Raw genomic sequence first — 14,943 nt, forward strand, 5'->3', positions numbered from 1 at the left:
CCCATCATAACTCTTCAGTTAGTGATGAGAATTCATTAACCCCTTCCAACTTAATGCAAGAATGCTGACATACTATGTTTTTATTTTTTTCCAGGAAACCACATTTGCCGTGAATTCATAAGAGCAGCTTATACTGAAGACACTGTTTAACCCCAATCCTCCCTGATCACTGGCTCTGACAATATCCCTATCTGCTCTCCTGTGATGGTCCCTGAGCTTTGTGAAGGGCGTGTGATGTAGATGTCCTGTTTGTCAGTTGAACAATCCGTAGTCCCTAGTTCTTTACACTTAGATTTGTTGAGAATTTCTGTGTTGATCATTATGCAGTGCATAAGCTCTGTCTGTTTGTTGGCTCTCCTACAACTAGAAGGTGAGGTGCTATACAGTCTGCTGGGGAGACTCATTGGCAGTCTTATCCAGTTGAGAGCTCCAGTATACTTTTGAAAGACTTTGTAGTGAGTGATACAAGTATTTCTTCCTTGCACAAATATAAAATAAATTTCATTTTCCTTCTTTAGAGACTATTTGCTTCCATATTTCCTTTGACTATTCTCAGGATGCATCTTTTGTCCCTCTCTTTTGCTCACATGATTATCTTTTCTCTCTCTCTCTCTCTTTCTTTCTTTCTTTCTTTCTTTCTTTCTTTCTTTCTTTCTTTCTTTCTTTCTTTCTTCCTTCCTTTCTTTGTGTGTCTAAGATGGAGCTATCCAGGGATCAGGAGGTAAACATAATCTTTACTGAGGGGTTACCATTTCTTCCATCCATTCCTTAAGTGTTTGGCCCCACTCCTGTCTTTTTGTCCAGGACTCACCAGTAAATGAACAAGCCACTGGGGTAGTTGTTTTGCATGCTTTGGTTTTCTACACCAGCAGGAGACAGCTGGAGTGCAGCAAATGAGTGGGCAAGCCTAGGCTGTTCCAGACCTTCCCAGTAGGATGAATCAGGGGCAATGAGTCATTTGTTTCTGACTCCTGTAATTTATCCACAATACCTGTACTGCTTGCTAATGTGGGGGCTATTGTCATGTCTTCATTGTTGTTTTTCCTTATCATCATTCCCCAATATCTTGCCATATTTATATTCCTTTATCTTATTTTTCTCCCTTTGTACAATTACAAATACATCTATTCATTTAGTACCATTTTTGTTCAATTTTTTTTGTTTATCAGAAAATGCCCATAATGTTATTTATATACTCAAGTACATTTTCCAAGCACTATGTGCCAAGTAATTAACTGGCTATTGGGCTACAATAATGAGTAATGCAGGAACTATTTTTCATGTTATTCATAGTTCGGTGGGGGAAGTCAGACAAAATGACAAGAAGTACAAAAAAACTGCTTAAGGCCCATGTATAGCATTGTTGTTTTGGTCAAGGGTATTCTTATAAAATATAAGAGCAATATAGACAAATTTATTTAGGAGGCCAGAAAAGAATTCACAGAGAGCTGGTATTTCATTAACTTTGTGTGGCACTGGGCCAACTTATGTGTAGGATGGATGAGGAAGGTTGATTAAGAGCTAGGAAGAGTTTAAACAGTGGCACATTAGAACAGAGGCTTCGTTCTCCACTGTTGGCCCCCAATATGTTAAGTATTAGCTGAGCAAAAGGTGCTTAATACATCTTAAGGAAACTGAATGTATGAGCTATAAAATTGTGTTCAAGGATTGCCATGCTTATTAGTAGATATGACCTATCATTTTCCAGTCTGCCTTTTAGCGTTCTCTCATCTGAAGTCAACTAGAAGAAAAATGGGCAGAGTAAAGGTAACAAACACGGAAACACACTTGAAAGTGCTTTTCCCTGTTGTAGAATTGTGTACAATATTTATTACTTCCTCGCATATTTGCAACAATGAATCCCTTAAAACTAGAAAAAAAATCATTATTTTGAAGTAACCAGGACGAACAGTGAATCAATATGTTTGAACCCTAATCAGGAAAGTAGCTTTGGTAAACTTACAAGCAAGTGTATTTTAGCCTGAGATATAAAATCAAGAGTTAAGATATTTCAAAAGTGTTACCTTTTTAGAAAAAAGTTATAAAAGATTATTATGGATATCATAATTTCTATGATGTGATCTTCACAGCATTGATTTTTGTAACTTCTCCAGAATAAAGTTTTATTTGATGTTTTTCCCATTCTCTACTGCAAACTATGATACATTAGAGGAGAAAATGACTTCAGCACACCTAACGATAAGAAGAATAAAACATTTTATCAATGGGTACAGATTTCTTGGGAGAAGAGAAAAGGGAGCAGGAAAGAGAGTCAGGGACGTAAACAGTAGGAACATCAGAGCTTTACTTTGAAAAGGACATATTTAAAAATGTGTGAAAAATAGCTTTGCTGCTGCTGCTGCTGTCTAAGAGAACATGAGTGTTAGCCCATGTGTTTGCCTCTGTATGCAGGAAGCTGGTTTGGGGAGTTTAGATGTGATGACAGTTATAGGAAGGTGTGATTTATTTGTGTTATTTTATTCAATACTGTTAGGATATGAAGTGTCCCTTCAAAAAGCTCATGTACTAAAGCACTGGATTCCAGCCAATGTATTCTAGAAACTTTACAATGTTGGGTCTAGTAGGAAGAACTATGTCACTGAGGCACCCCCACAGGGCTGTATCTTGTCATGTTCACCCCTTTCTCACCGGCCACCATGAGATGACCAGCTTTAGTCTCCTGAGTCTTCCCTGCTATGATGGTGTGCCTCACCACATTCCACAAACAGGGCAGCTAATTGATCATACACCAATAACTTGAGCCAAAATATTATCCTTCCTTCTTTAAAATTTCAATGCCAGGCTTTGGCACAGCCATGAAGGTCTTCCATAAATATTACCTCTCCTATTTCTACAGCTCTTTGCAGTTCAAAAATCTCATTTACATCATGAAGTAATTTGATTAAAGTAATACAGCACTCCTGTAAGGCATTTATATTAGCATTATAAGCACTCCTGCTATGTTTTGTTGGCTTTTTTTTTTGTCAGATAAATCCACTGCTGTGGATAGTTGTTTAAAGTTTCCCAAGAGAACACAGGTCATTCGACGTAGGAGTAAGTCTAAAACAGAAGTGAGCCCTACTTACATATCTGTCTATCATATATCCCACAGTTTATATCATTTTATTCATATGTATAAATGCACATAACTTAATTCTAACCAGATAACAAACTGATTAATACATAAACTTTGCTTTTTATATGTTAAAGTTTCAGTTCAATTAATATTCAATCATCATCTCTCAGAAGTGTTCCTTTCTTGGCTTTGTAAAAGGTGACTTTATATTTGAGTATATATTTTGGGAGTTTGATAACATTTAGTTGGAACTAAACTGAGTTTGTACTAGAATCCTTGCTTAAATAAATGGCTCATATACATTGCGGTATTTAATAAACTATGTCTTACAATCAAACAGATTCAGACTTTTAATTATTTCACTTGTTATTTTCATAAATTTAACAAGGATCCTTATACTAAGTGTTAAGTACTAGGGTAGGTATGAAGGATGCATAGATAAATAATAGTTGTGTGTTGCTTTGAATGGCTAGCCATTTGATTGCAACTCATTTTAGTGAAGGGTTATTAGCACTATACACAGAGAGCCAAGAACTAGAAGGGAGAATTATGCAATTGTTAGAAAATTTTGTTTCTACATATATTGGTGAAAGAAGGTTAAAGTGAATGATTTTGCGAAGTGCAGGTGTTGTGTTGAACTTAGACATCCTCAAATTGAGCCTACTCAGAACACAAGTGCATTAGGTTAAGAAATCTAGAAACACTATCATTTGTAGGCAAACTTTAATATTCAATTAGAAAATGCTCATTATGAGAACAACAAAAAGTTGTGACCCACAGAAAACGGAAAGTCAGATGTATAGAAGAGCCTTTATATGATGTATATTAGCATTTAGGATCATTAAAACATTTAGCATATATAGGTTCAAGGGCTTATGGGAATATCTGCTTACAGTGAGTGAACAGTCATGGATTTCAGTCAAGAAATCTAGACTTGAAAATTAAAATATGTGAAATGAAAACTTTGCTAATCTACTTAACTAATTATTAACATTATAGGATAGAGTCTAGAAACTTGAATATAAATAAAAATAATTAAATATGAAGAACATAGAATAAGTGGTGAAAAAAGATATGATCTTAGTGAGTTATGCAGCAAGAATAAATCTAATGTCCATGTACTTGGACTCTCAAGGAGAAAGAATAGAATGTACCATGGACACATTAAAAATATGCTGCCTAAAATTTACTCAAATTGGTGGAAAACATAAACTTTTACACACCCATACTCAGGAAACAATAAGTCTAAAATATCTGCTTTCCTCCTAAGTTGCATTATGGCTAGATCTACCCTCAAAGATTTGAGTACCTTGGCTAAGGGTGTAGCTCAGTTGACACAGTGCTTGCCTGGCAGGTTCAAACCCAAGAATCCCAAGCAAGAAAGAAAAAACAATACTAAATTTAATTTTATTAGAATCTAAAATTTAATAATCAGGCCAGTGGGATGGCTAGTTAGGTAGATATTTACAGTCAAGAAAGACCACTTGAGTTCAGATGCCTGGAACTTATCTGATGAAAAGAGAGGACTAACTCATGCAAGTTGTCTTGTGTGTGTGTGTGTGTGTGTGTGTGTGTGTGTACGCGTGCATGTGTATATACATATATATGTACACACACATTGAATAAATCTTAAAGAATATAATTTAAAACCAAAGATGAAGAACCTTAAAACTTGGGAAGACTTCAATGGCACATTATATATCATACAATGACAGTGATTTAACAAATAATAGATATGGAACACAGAGAACTATTTAATGACAATTTGAGTTAGACCAGACATTTGTATTCAGGAAGAATTATCACCAAATATGAAAGGAAAGGAAACACACATTCAGAGGAGGGAAAGCGAGAAAGCATATGATTTACTAGAAACAATAAGGGTAGTTTCTGAGACTGAAAGAAAATGGCACCAGATTAAACTTTAGATTTATAGAGAAATGAAGATGACTAGAAGTTACAATTATGTGGGTAAATATGAAGAGATACTTTTTAATTTTGTCAACTGTTTGACAACACAATGCTATAACATATTATAGCATACAATTGCAAGACTTATAATCCATGCATCTATGTTGTGAGAGGCTTTGTGTAACAAGAAATGATGCAATCTCAACAGCAGGAAGATCATGTTGAGTTGTGAAGGCATATTTTAATCCTGAGGACAGTTAGTGAGAAGGAAAAGGATGGTGTTCACAGAGCAGAGATGTAGTAATCCTAGTATATAATTTAGGTCCTTTGTGAGATTTGGGTGAAGATTTACAATATGTGCTGGTAACAGTGAAGTTGGATACTCTCTGAAGGATACTTGGCCTTTCTTTCAATAGAGAGTTTATGAGTTATTCTGATCCTAGACATGAACTGAGGGATTGCAATATCGTACTGTGTTGAATTATGTCAGATAATAAATATGATGTCATTTCAGGTCTGAAATGTTAGAAGGCATCTAGGAAAGGCAATGGCAAGCAAGTGAGCTTTCTGGAGAAGGCCGCCATTTTGTTGTGATGGCTGCAGTAGGTGCACTCTGAGATGCGGGTCCTCAGAGACTTCATCTCAGGATTGCTTCTCTCTAATATGCCTTTCTAGCCACCATTACATAGCATGATGACTTTGTGGGCCTTTACCTGCTCTGCTGGGAAAATCTTCTGCAGAATTAACATGAAGATTTACTTTTATATAGTAATGCTGTGGAGATAAATTGATTATTTTTATAATTCTTGATAATGATTTTATAGAACACCTAAATTGATAAAAGTAATTTCAATCCCCTTAATAAAATAGAGGCTGCAAATAGAGCTCTACAAGCCTTCATGGATCATGGAATAATTGTACTAGGAAAAGAAAGAAGTCTTAAAACAAATTTATATTCCTTCTAGGTTAGAAATGAGACTACTAGGTGGTAACTAAAGGTCATAATCAAAGAATAGGCAATTTATTGTAGGTACAAGGACAGAAAATAAATGATGGACTAGTTTTTCTCTATAAAACTTCAAAATAATAAGACACAAGGAAGATGATTTTTCTCTTGACAAAGCTGCACCTAACTATGACATAAAAATTATTGTCTTAAACTTATGGAGCAGATAATGAATGTTTAGACAGCTACTAGTCTTAATGGAATGACATGTAAACAATTCTGCTTAAGCCTTATCAAATTATGATATGAACTATTGCCTTAAACTTACTATGAACTTTTTGAATGTTAAAGTACTTAGAAAACCATGTGATCAATTATCCTGAGAAGGTATAAAAACTAAAAACTACAGTATGCATGTGTCTTTGTGCTTGAGTTTATTTTATTTACATTTCAAAAGTTATTCCCTTTCCAGGTTTCCTGTCCATAAGTCCCCATCCCATGCACCTACCCCTTCTTCTATAATGGTGTTCCCCCTCCCCAACCACCCCTTTCCTGCCTCCCTGCCCTGACATTCCCCTACACTGGGGGGGTCCAGTCTTGGCAGGACTAAGGGCTTCTCCTCCCATTGGTGCCCAACAAGGCCATCCTTTGCTTTATATGCAGCTGGAGCTGTGGATCTGTCCATGTGAAGTCTTTGGGTAGTCGTTTAGTCCCTGGGAGCTCTGTTTGGTTGGTATTATTGTTCTTATGGGGTTGCAAGCCCCTTCAGCTCCTTCAGTCCTTTCTCTAACTCTTCCAATGTGGACCCCGTTCTCAGTTGAATGGTTGGTTGCTAGCATTTGCCTCTGTATTTGTCATGCTCCGGCTGAGCCTCTCAGAAGACGGCTATATCCTCCTGTCAGTATGTACTTCTTAGCTTCATTAATATTGTCTAGTGTTTTGGTATATATATATATTGGATACTCAGGTGGGGCAGGCTCTGAATGGCCATTCTTTCAGTCTTTGCTCCAAAATTTGTCTCCATATCTCCTTCTATGAATATTTTTGATCCCTATTTTAGGAAGGACTGAAGCATCTGCACTTTGGTGGTCTTTCTTCTTGAACTTCATGTGGTCTGCGGATTGTATCTTGGGTAATTCGAACTTTTGGGTTAATATCCACTTATCAGTGAATGCATGTGTGCTTTTTTGTGATTGGGTGCCTCACTCAGAATGCTATTTTCTAGTTCCATCCATTTGCCTATGAATTTCATGAAGTCATTGTTTTGACAGCTGAGTATTACTCCGTTGTGTAGATGTACCACATTTTCTGTATCCATTCCTCTGTTGAAGGCCATCTGGGTTCTTTCCAGCTTCTGGCTATTATAAATAAGGCTGCTATGAACATAGTGGAGCATGTGACTTTGTTATATGTTGATGCATCATTTGGGTATAGGCTCAGGAATGGTATAGCTGGGTTTTCAGGAAGTACTGATTAGTTCTTTTCTTTTCTTGTCTTTTCTTTTATCTCTGGTTCAGGAAGAGTTAAAGAGCTCCAAGCCTCTCACATGCCAGAAAGAAGCCTGAGTCAAAGAGTACAAGGGCCAAGTAACTAAGTTTCTTTCCTTATCCCTGCTGCTATCAGCAGGAGGTGATTGCCAGAAGCTCAGTTTTTGGCCCCTGAATAGCAACAGAGAGTTAAATTGCCAGAGGCCATCAGCTTTTGGACCCAGCCAAAGCCACCCTCGCTGCCTTCCCTGGGAATCTGACTGTCAGGACAGGACCCTGGCCCTGATATATTCTTTGCTAATTGGTTTAAGGATCCACTCTATGGTTTTTTTTTCCTAGTTCCTGCCCAGTCAATGAGGATATATATATCCAGCAGTGAGAAGGATAGTCAAGGGTGTTTCTGATCCACAGGAGGTAGAGAATTTGCCAGAAAGCTATTTGGGATAAGGTGTATTCTGGATGTAGTTTGGAGAGATGCTGAGAACCATATCCTTTTCCTGCTACATACTCTGGGGTGCTAATGAAAATGCTTGTGCTGCAGGTATCTGGTGCAGTGAAGCCAGTTCATGCTAGGAAACCTGCATATGGATCACTCTGGAACTAGAAGAAGGAGCTCTCTCCTGCAGTATCTCTGCAGTGTTCAGTGATGATGTGCTTAACACTGCTCCAGTGGTAGAAGGCACAGCTCCATTTACTTTTCTGCAGAGTAAGTGATGAAAGGAAATTGAAGCTGAAACATAATCAAATGATAATATCCAAAGAAAGGTGGAACGTCAACTCAGTCAATTATACACTGCTGCTCTCGGTCAAGGGAGCAACACCAGCTCCTTTCAGAACAGATTTTTAATGGGAAAAAGTATATGAATCAACCGTTATCAGAATTCAGCCAGTGGCCAGTAAAACCAAACCAAACCAAACCAAACCAAACCAAACCAAACCAAACCAAAACAAAACAAAACAAAACAAAACAAAACTGTGCAAGTTACGAAGGAAAGCATAAGATAAAAAGGAAGTTGTACAAGATAAGAGCTCTAGAAAAGTATCTCCCTCCCTGGTCTTTCACAGAATACTGACGTGTGTATTTATCCAGAAAGGTGCTAGAAAGCTGCTGGAGAGCAGTTACGGGGAAATGTAAAGTAGAAGTACTCAACCACAGATCTGATTGGAAAGTAGAGAAGATTAACTGAACACCCCAAACATCCACCTGAGATGTGAGGAAGACCATGCTTTAAGAGCGTGGATCCTTCAACCCTAACGCCAAGTCATTCGATATGCCATATACAATTTAGAAAGAAAGAACAAGGGTCAAAGTGACCAGCAAGTAACCCAAATTCATACTGGTACAAAGTCAATACTTTTTAAAGATATATGGAAAAGTCAAACTACTCATACATGAAATCAAACATCTCTAGACTCACTAAAAATCTGTTAAATATGAAAAGCCACACACACACACACACACACACACACACACACACACACACACACACACACACATGATAGGGTGAGTGAGCAAGGACGTTTAAAATTTTTTCACTATTTCAAACATGTGCAAGGATTAGAAGACAGGGATGGCATGAGAATGAAGGAGAGATATTAAAATGAGCAAATATGAAATAAATAAATTTCCAATGGAACTTATACTGGATAAAATTAACAGCAGCCTAGAAGCCACAGAAGGAAAGTTCGCTGAGCTTAATGACCTAGGGATAGAAATGACATCAACAGGAGAAAATACAAACAAGCTATTGAAAAGCAATGCATTGGAACCGAGACTATGGCGCAATAAAAGAGATTGCTTAGCCTGCTTGAGTCCATGGTTCAATCCCAAGTGCTTTATATGTGAGTCTGGTGAGGCCCACCTGTAATCCAACAGCTAGGGAGGAGGAGGCGGGTCAGTCAGAAGTTCAAAGTCATTCTTGGCTACATGTAAGACCATGTCTGGGAAAATAAGACAAAATAAAACCCAAATACTCATTTCCAAGACAATAGACTGGATTACTAATGGAAAAAACAAAGAAACAAACAGAATGACATAAATAATCTCGGCAAAAAGAAGAAGAGGGACAGCTACAGTCATAATATTTGGGGAAATATTTGAAGTCATAATTTAAAACTTGAAGCAAATTATAAGCCTATTATATTAGTCTGTTTTGTTACTGAAAAAACATATCAGAAACTAGCTCTATTTTTTTTAAATAAAAGAGTTTCATTTAACTCACAGTCCTTGAGGTCCAGGTTATGGGGAGCAGTATATTTTGCTTTTGGTGAAGGCTTCATGGCAGATGATATCATAACGTGGTGCTTGGAACGATATGAGGAAGAGTGAGTTCATATGTATATGAACTCATTCTTGTGGAGACTAATCCAGGTGTATGTGACTTTCATTAATCTTTTTCAAGGTTAGTAATCTATCATTTAAATACCACCTACTAGGTCTTACTTTTTATTTTCCAACAATTAATCTTTTATTCACTTTACAACCTGACCACAATCCCCCTTCCTCCTCACTTTCAGTCCTACCTTTATTCCTCATCCCATTGCTCCCTTCTCTTCAGAGAAAGGGAGCCCCCTTGGCTACCAACCCACCCTGTGATATCTAGTTCCAGAAGGACTAGGCATGCACCTTCTCTCTCACTGAGGCCAAACAGGCAGTCAGTATGGGGGAAGATGATCCAATGGTGGGCAACAGAGACTGAGACAGCCATTGCTCCACGTGTTAGAGGACCCATATGAAGACCGTGCTGCACCTTTGCTACAAATGTGTAGGGGGGTCTAGGTCTAGCTCCTGCATGCTCCCTGGCTGGTGGCTCAGGCTGTGTGAGCCCTCATGGCCCTAGGTTAGTTGACCCTCTAGGTCTTCTTGCGGTGTTCTTGACCCCTCCAACTTGCTCATTTCTATTTCCTATCCTTCCAAAAGGCTCCCCAAGCTCCCCCCTGATATTTAGCTGTGGGTTTCTGTAACTGCCTCCACCTGCTACCAGATAAAGCCTCTCAGAGTTCCTGGTTCCAGGTTCCTGTCTGGAAGCATAACAGAGTTTCAAGTGTCTTGCGTTGGCTCTCAAATATGGGGTGGGTCTCAACTTGAGGCAGCCATTGTTTGGCCATTCCTTCAGTTTCTGTTCCACCTTTATCTCTGCTCATCTTATAGGCAAAGCAAATTTTGGCTTGAAGGTTTTGTGGGTGGATTCATGTCCCCCTCCCTCCTCTGGAAGTCCTGTCTGGTTACAGGAGATGGCCATTTGAGTCTCTATATTCCCCTCTGATACAAATCTTAGAGCTATGGCTCCACTCTCACTCCAACCCCTCTCCTGCCCCCTCTCCCACATCCTGGTCACTATTCCCATTGCTCTCCTCACTTGCTCTCCTATCCAGTTCCCTCTCTTTAAACACCTCCAATGACTGTCTAGTTTCCCTTCTGAATGAGGTTCAGTCACCCTCCCATGGGATCTCCTTATTACTCAATTTGGTCAGGTTTGTAGATTGTAACATTGTTATCTTGCACTTTATGACTAACGTCTACTTATAAGTGAGTCTGGGCCATGCATGTCCTTTTGGGCATGGGTTACCTCACTCAGGATGAAATTCTCAAGTTTAATCAATTTGCCTGCAAATTTCATGATGTCTTTGTTTTTAATAGCTGAATAGTATTCCATTGTATATTGTAGTATTCCACATTTCTTCTATCCATTCTTCAGTTGAGGGACATCTAGGTTGTTTCCGGTTTCTGGCTATTTCAAATCAAGTTGCTATGGATAGTTGATAGTAGTTGAGCAGGTGTCCCTGTGGAGCATCTTTTGTGCATATACCTCAGAGTGGTATAGCCGGATCTTGAGGTAGAACTATTCTAAGGTTTTCTGAGAAACTTCCAAAATTGATTTCCAATGTGGCTGTACAAGTTTGCACTCCCACAGTAATGGAAGATTGTCCATCTTTCTCCACATCCTCACTAGAATATACTGTTGCTTGAGTTTTTGATCTTAGCCATTCTAATTGATGTGAGGTGGAATCTCAGGGTCATTTTGATTTGCATTTCCTTGATGACTAAGGATGTTGGACATTTCTTTACTTGCTTCTCAGTCATTCAGGATTCCTCTGTTGAGAATTTTCTGTTTATCTCTGTACTCCATTTTAAATTGAGTTATTTGGTTTTCTGGAGTCTAACTTCTTGAGTTTTTTGTATACCTTGATATTAGCCCCTTGTCAGATGTGAAGATCTTCTTCTAATCTATAAGTTGCTGTTTTGTCTTATTGATAGTGTCCTTTGCTTTACAGAAGCTTTTCAGTTTCATGAGGTCCCATTTGTCAATTGTTGATGTTAGAGCATAAGCCATTGGTGTTCTCTTCAGGAAATTGTCTCCTGTGCCAACGAGTTCAAGGCCACTTTTTCTTTTATTAGATTTAGTGTATCTAGTTTTATGTTAAGGTCTTTGATCCACTTGGACTTGAGTTTTATGCAGGGTGATAAATATGGATCTATTTGCATTTATCTACAGGCACACATCCAGTTAAAATGGTACCATTTGTTGAATGCTTTCATTTTTTCCATTTTGGCTTCGTTATCAAAACTCAAGTGTCTGTAGATGTGTGGGATTATTTCAGGGTCTTTGATTCAATTTCATTGATCAACCTGTCTGCTTCTTTTCTTATGTATTTATTTATTTATTTATTTATTTGATTTTTTAAATTTACATTTCAAATGTTATTCCTTTTCCTGGTTTCCTGGACATAAGCCCCCAACCTGTCTCTTTCTATACCAATACAATTCAGTTTTTGCTGTGTAGGACAGCTTGAGATCAGGGAAGGTAATAATTCCAGAAGTTCTTTTCTGATTCAGGATTGTTTTAGCTATCCTGGGTTTCTGTTTTTCCACATGAAGTTGAGAATTGTTCTTTCAAGGTCTGTAAAGAAGTGTGTTGGAATTCTGATGGGATTAGCATTGAATCTATAGATAGCTTTTGGTAAGATGGCCATTTTCACAATGTTAATCCTACTGATCCATGAGTATGGGAGATCTTTCCTTCTTTTGATATCTTCCTCAATTTGTTTCTTCAGTACATACAATTCTTTCATTTGTTTGGTTAGAATCATACCGATATAATTTATATTATTTGTGGCTGTTGTAAAGGGTGTTCTTTCCCTAATTTTTTTCTCAGACCATTTATCATTTGTATAAAAAAGGGCTATTGATTTTTAAAGTTAATTTTGTATCCAGCCACTTTGCTGAAGGCGTTTATTGGCTGTAGGAGTTCCCTGGCAGAAATTTTGAGGCCACTCATGCATACAATCATATCATCTGGAAATAGTGATACTTTGATTTCCTTTCCAATTTGTATCCCCTTGATCTCCTTTAGGTTTCTTATTGCTCTAGCTAGAACTTCAAGTATTATACTGACTAGGTAGAGGGGGGGGCAGCCTTGTCTTGTCCCTGATGTTAGCGGTATTGCTTTAAGTTTCTCTCTATTTAATTTGATGTTGGCTATTGGCTTCTTTATATTGCTTTTATTATATTTAGGTATATGTCTTGTTTCTTTATACAACCAAGACTTTTAACAAGAAAGGGTGTTAGATTTTGTCAAAGGCTTTCTTTAGTATCTGATGAGATGATCATGTGTTTTATTTTCTTTCAATTTTTTTATATGTCTGATTACCTTGATGGATTTTCATATATTGAACCATTTCTGTATCCCTAGGATGAAACCTACTTCATCATGGTGGCTGATGTTTTTGATAAGATCTTTGATGTGGTTTATGAATATTTTGTCAATTATTTTGTATCAATGTTCACAGAAGAAATTGGCTTGAAATTCTCGTTTCTTGTAGAGTCTTTCTGTGGTTTAGTTATCAGGGTTACTGTGGCCTCAGAATGGTTTGGCAGGGTTCCGTCCCTTTCTATTTTGTGGAACAATTTGAGGATTATTGGTATTAGCTCTTCTTTGAAAGTCTGGTTTAATTCTGTGAGAAATCATCTGGCCCTTTGGTGTTTGTTGTTGTTATTGTTTGTTTGTTTGTTTTTGAGACTTTTAGTGACTGCTTCTATTTCCTTGGGGATTAAATAGTTTAGCTGATCATGATTTAACTTTGGTAAGTGGTATATGTCTGGAAAGTCTTCCATTTCATTTACTCTGAGCTACTATATATCTTTGTTGTTGAGGTATCTTTGTATGTTTCTTGTATGCAGCAGAATGATGATCCTGTTTCACATTCACTCTACTAGCATGTGTCTTTTTTATTGGGGAATTGAGTCCACTGATATTGATAAATATTATTGATCAATGATTGTTAGTTCCTGTTGTTTTGATGTTGATGGTGTTGGTATGTGTTTGTAATTTCTTATTCCCTGTGTTTTCTTGGGTGTAGTTATCCTCCTTCGGTTGATATTTTCCTTCTAGTATTTTCTGTTGAACTGGATTTGTGGCTGGAGACTGTTAAACATTTAGTTTTGTCTTGAAATCTTGTTTTCTCCATTCCTGATGATTAAGAGTTTTGCTGGGTTTAGTAGTCTAGATTGGCACCTGTGGATTTTTAGAGGCTGCAAAATATTTGTTCAGGTCCTTTAGATTTTAGAGTCTCTGTTGAGAAGTCGGGGGGAACTCTGATAGGTCTTTATTTGTATGTTATTTGGCCTTTTTATCCTTCCAGCTTTTAATATTCTTTCTTTGTTCTGTAGATTTAGTGTTTTGATTATTATGTTGTGGGAGGATTTTCTTTTCTTGTTCACTCTAATTTGTGTTCTGTAAGCTTCTTGTATGTTTATAGAAAATTTTCCTTTAGGTTGGGAAAGTTTTCTCCTATGCTTTTGTTGAAAATATTTTCTGGTACTTGGAGTTCCTCACTGTCTTCTATTCCTATTATTCTTAGGTTAGGTCTTTTCACAGTATCCCAGATTTATTAGATATTTTGTGTCAGGAATATTTTAGATTTAACATTTTTTTGCGTGACATATTGATATATTCTATCATATGTTCTATGCTTGAGATTCTGTGTTTTATCTCATGTATTCTGTTGGTGATGCTTGCATCTGATGTTCCTGTTCTCCTCCTCAGGTTATCCTTCTCCAAGGTTTCCTGTGTTTGTGTTTTCTTTTTGCTTCTGTTTTCATTGTAAGGCCTTGAACAATTTTATTCATTCCTTCATCTGTTTAGTTGTATTTTCCTGTATTTTAAAGGGGATTTATTTGTTTCTTCTTTAAAGACTTCTATTTCTTTGAGTGTATTTTCCTGTATTTGTTCAAGGGATTTATTCACTTCCTCTTTGAAGGCCTCCATCATCTTTATAAGATTGGATTTAAGGTCATTTTCTTGTGCATCAATTGTGTCCGGATATCCAGGGCTTGTTGTAGTAGGCTAGCTGTACTCTGAAGGTGTATCATATTGTCCTAGCTTTTGTTGATTTTGTACTTAAGTTGGCCTATAGCCATCTCATTGTTACTGGATGATACATTGTGTTTCCTATTCAGTAGATCTGATGAAGGAGGCTAAGGTGTTGGGGAACTTTTGAATTCCAGGGGGACAGCAGATTGA

This window comes from Rattus rattus, chromosome 10 (genome assembly GCF_011064425.1).
Source record: "Rattus rattus isolate New Zealand chromosome 10, Rrattus_CSIRO_v1, whole genome shotgun sequence".
NCBI classification, from domain to species: Eukaryota; Metazoa; Chordata; class Mammalia; order Rodentia; family Muridae; genus Rattus; species Rattus rattus.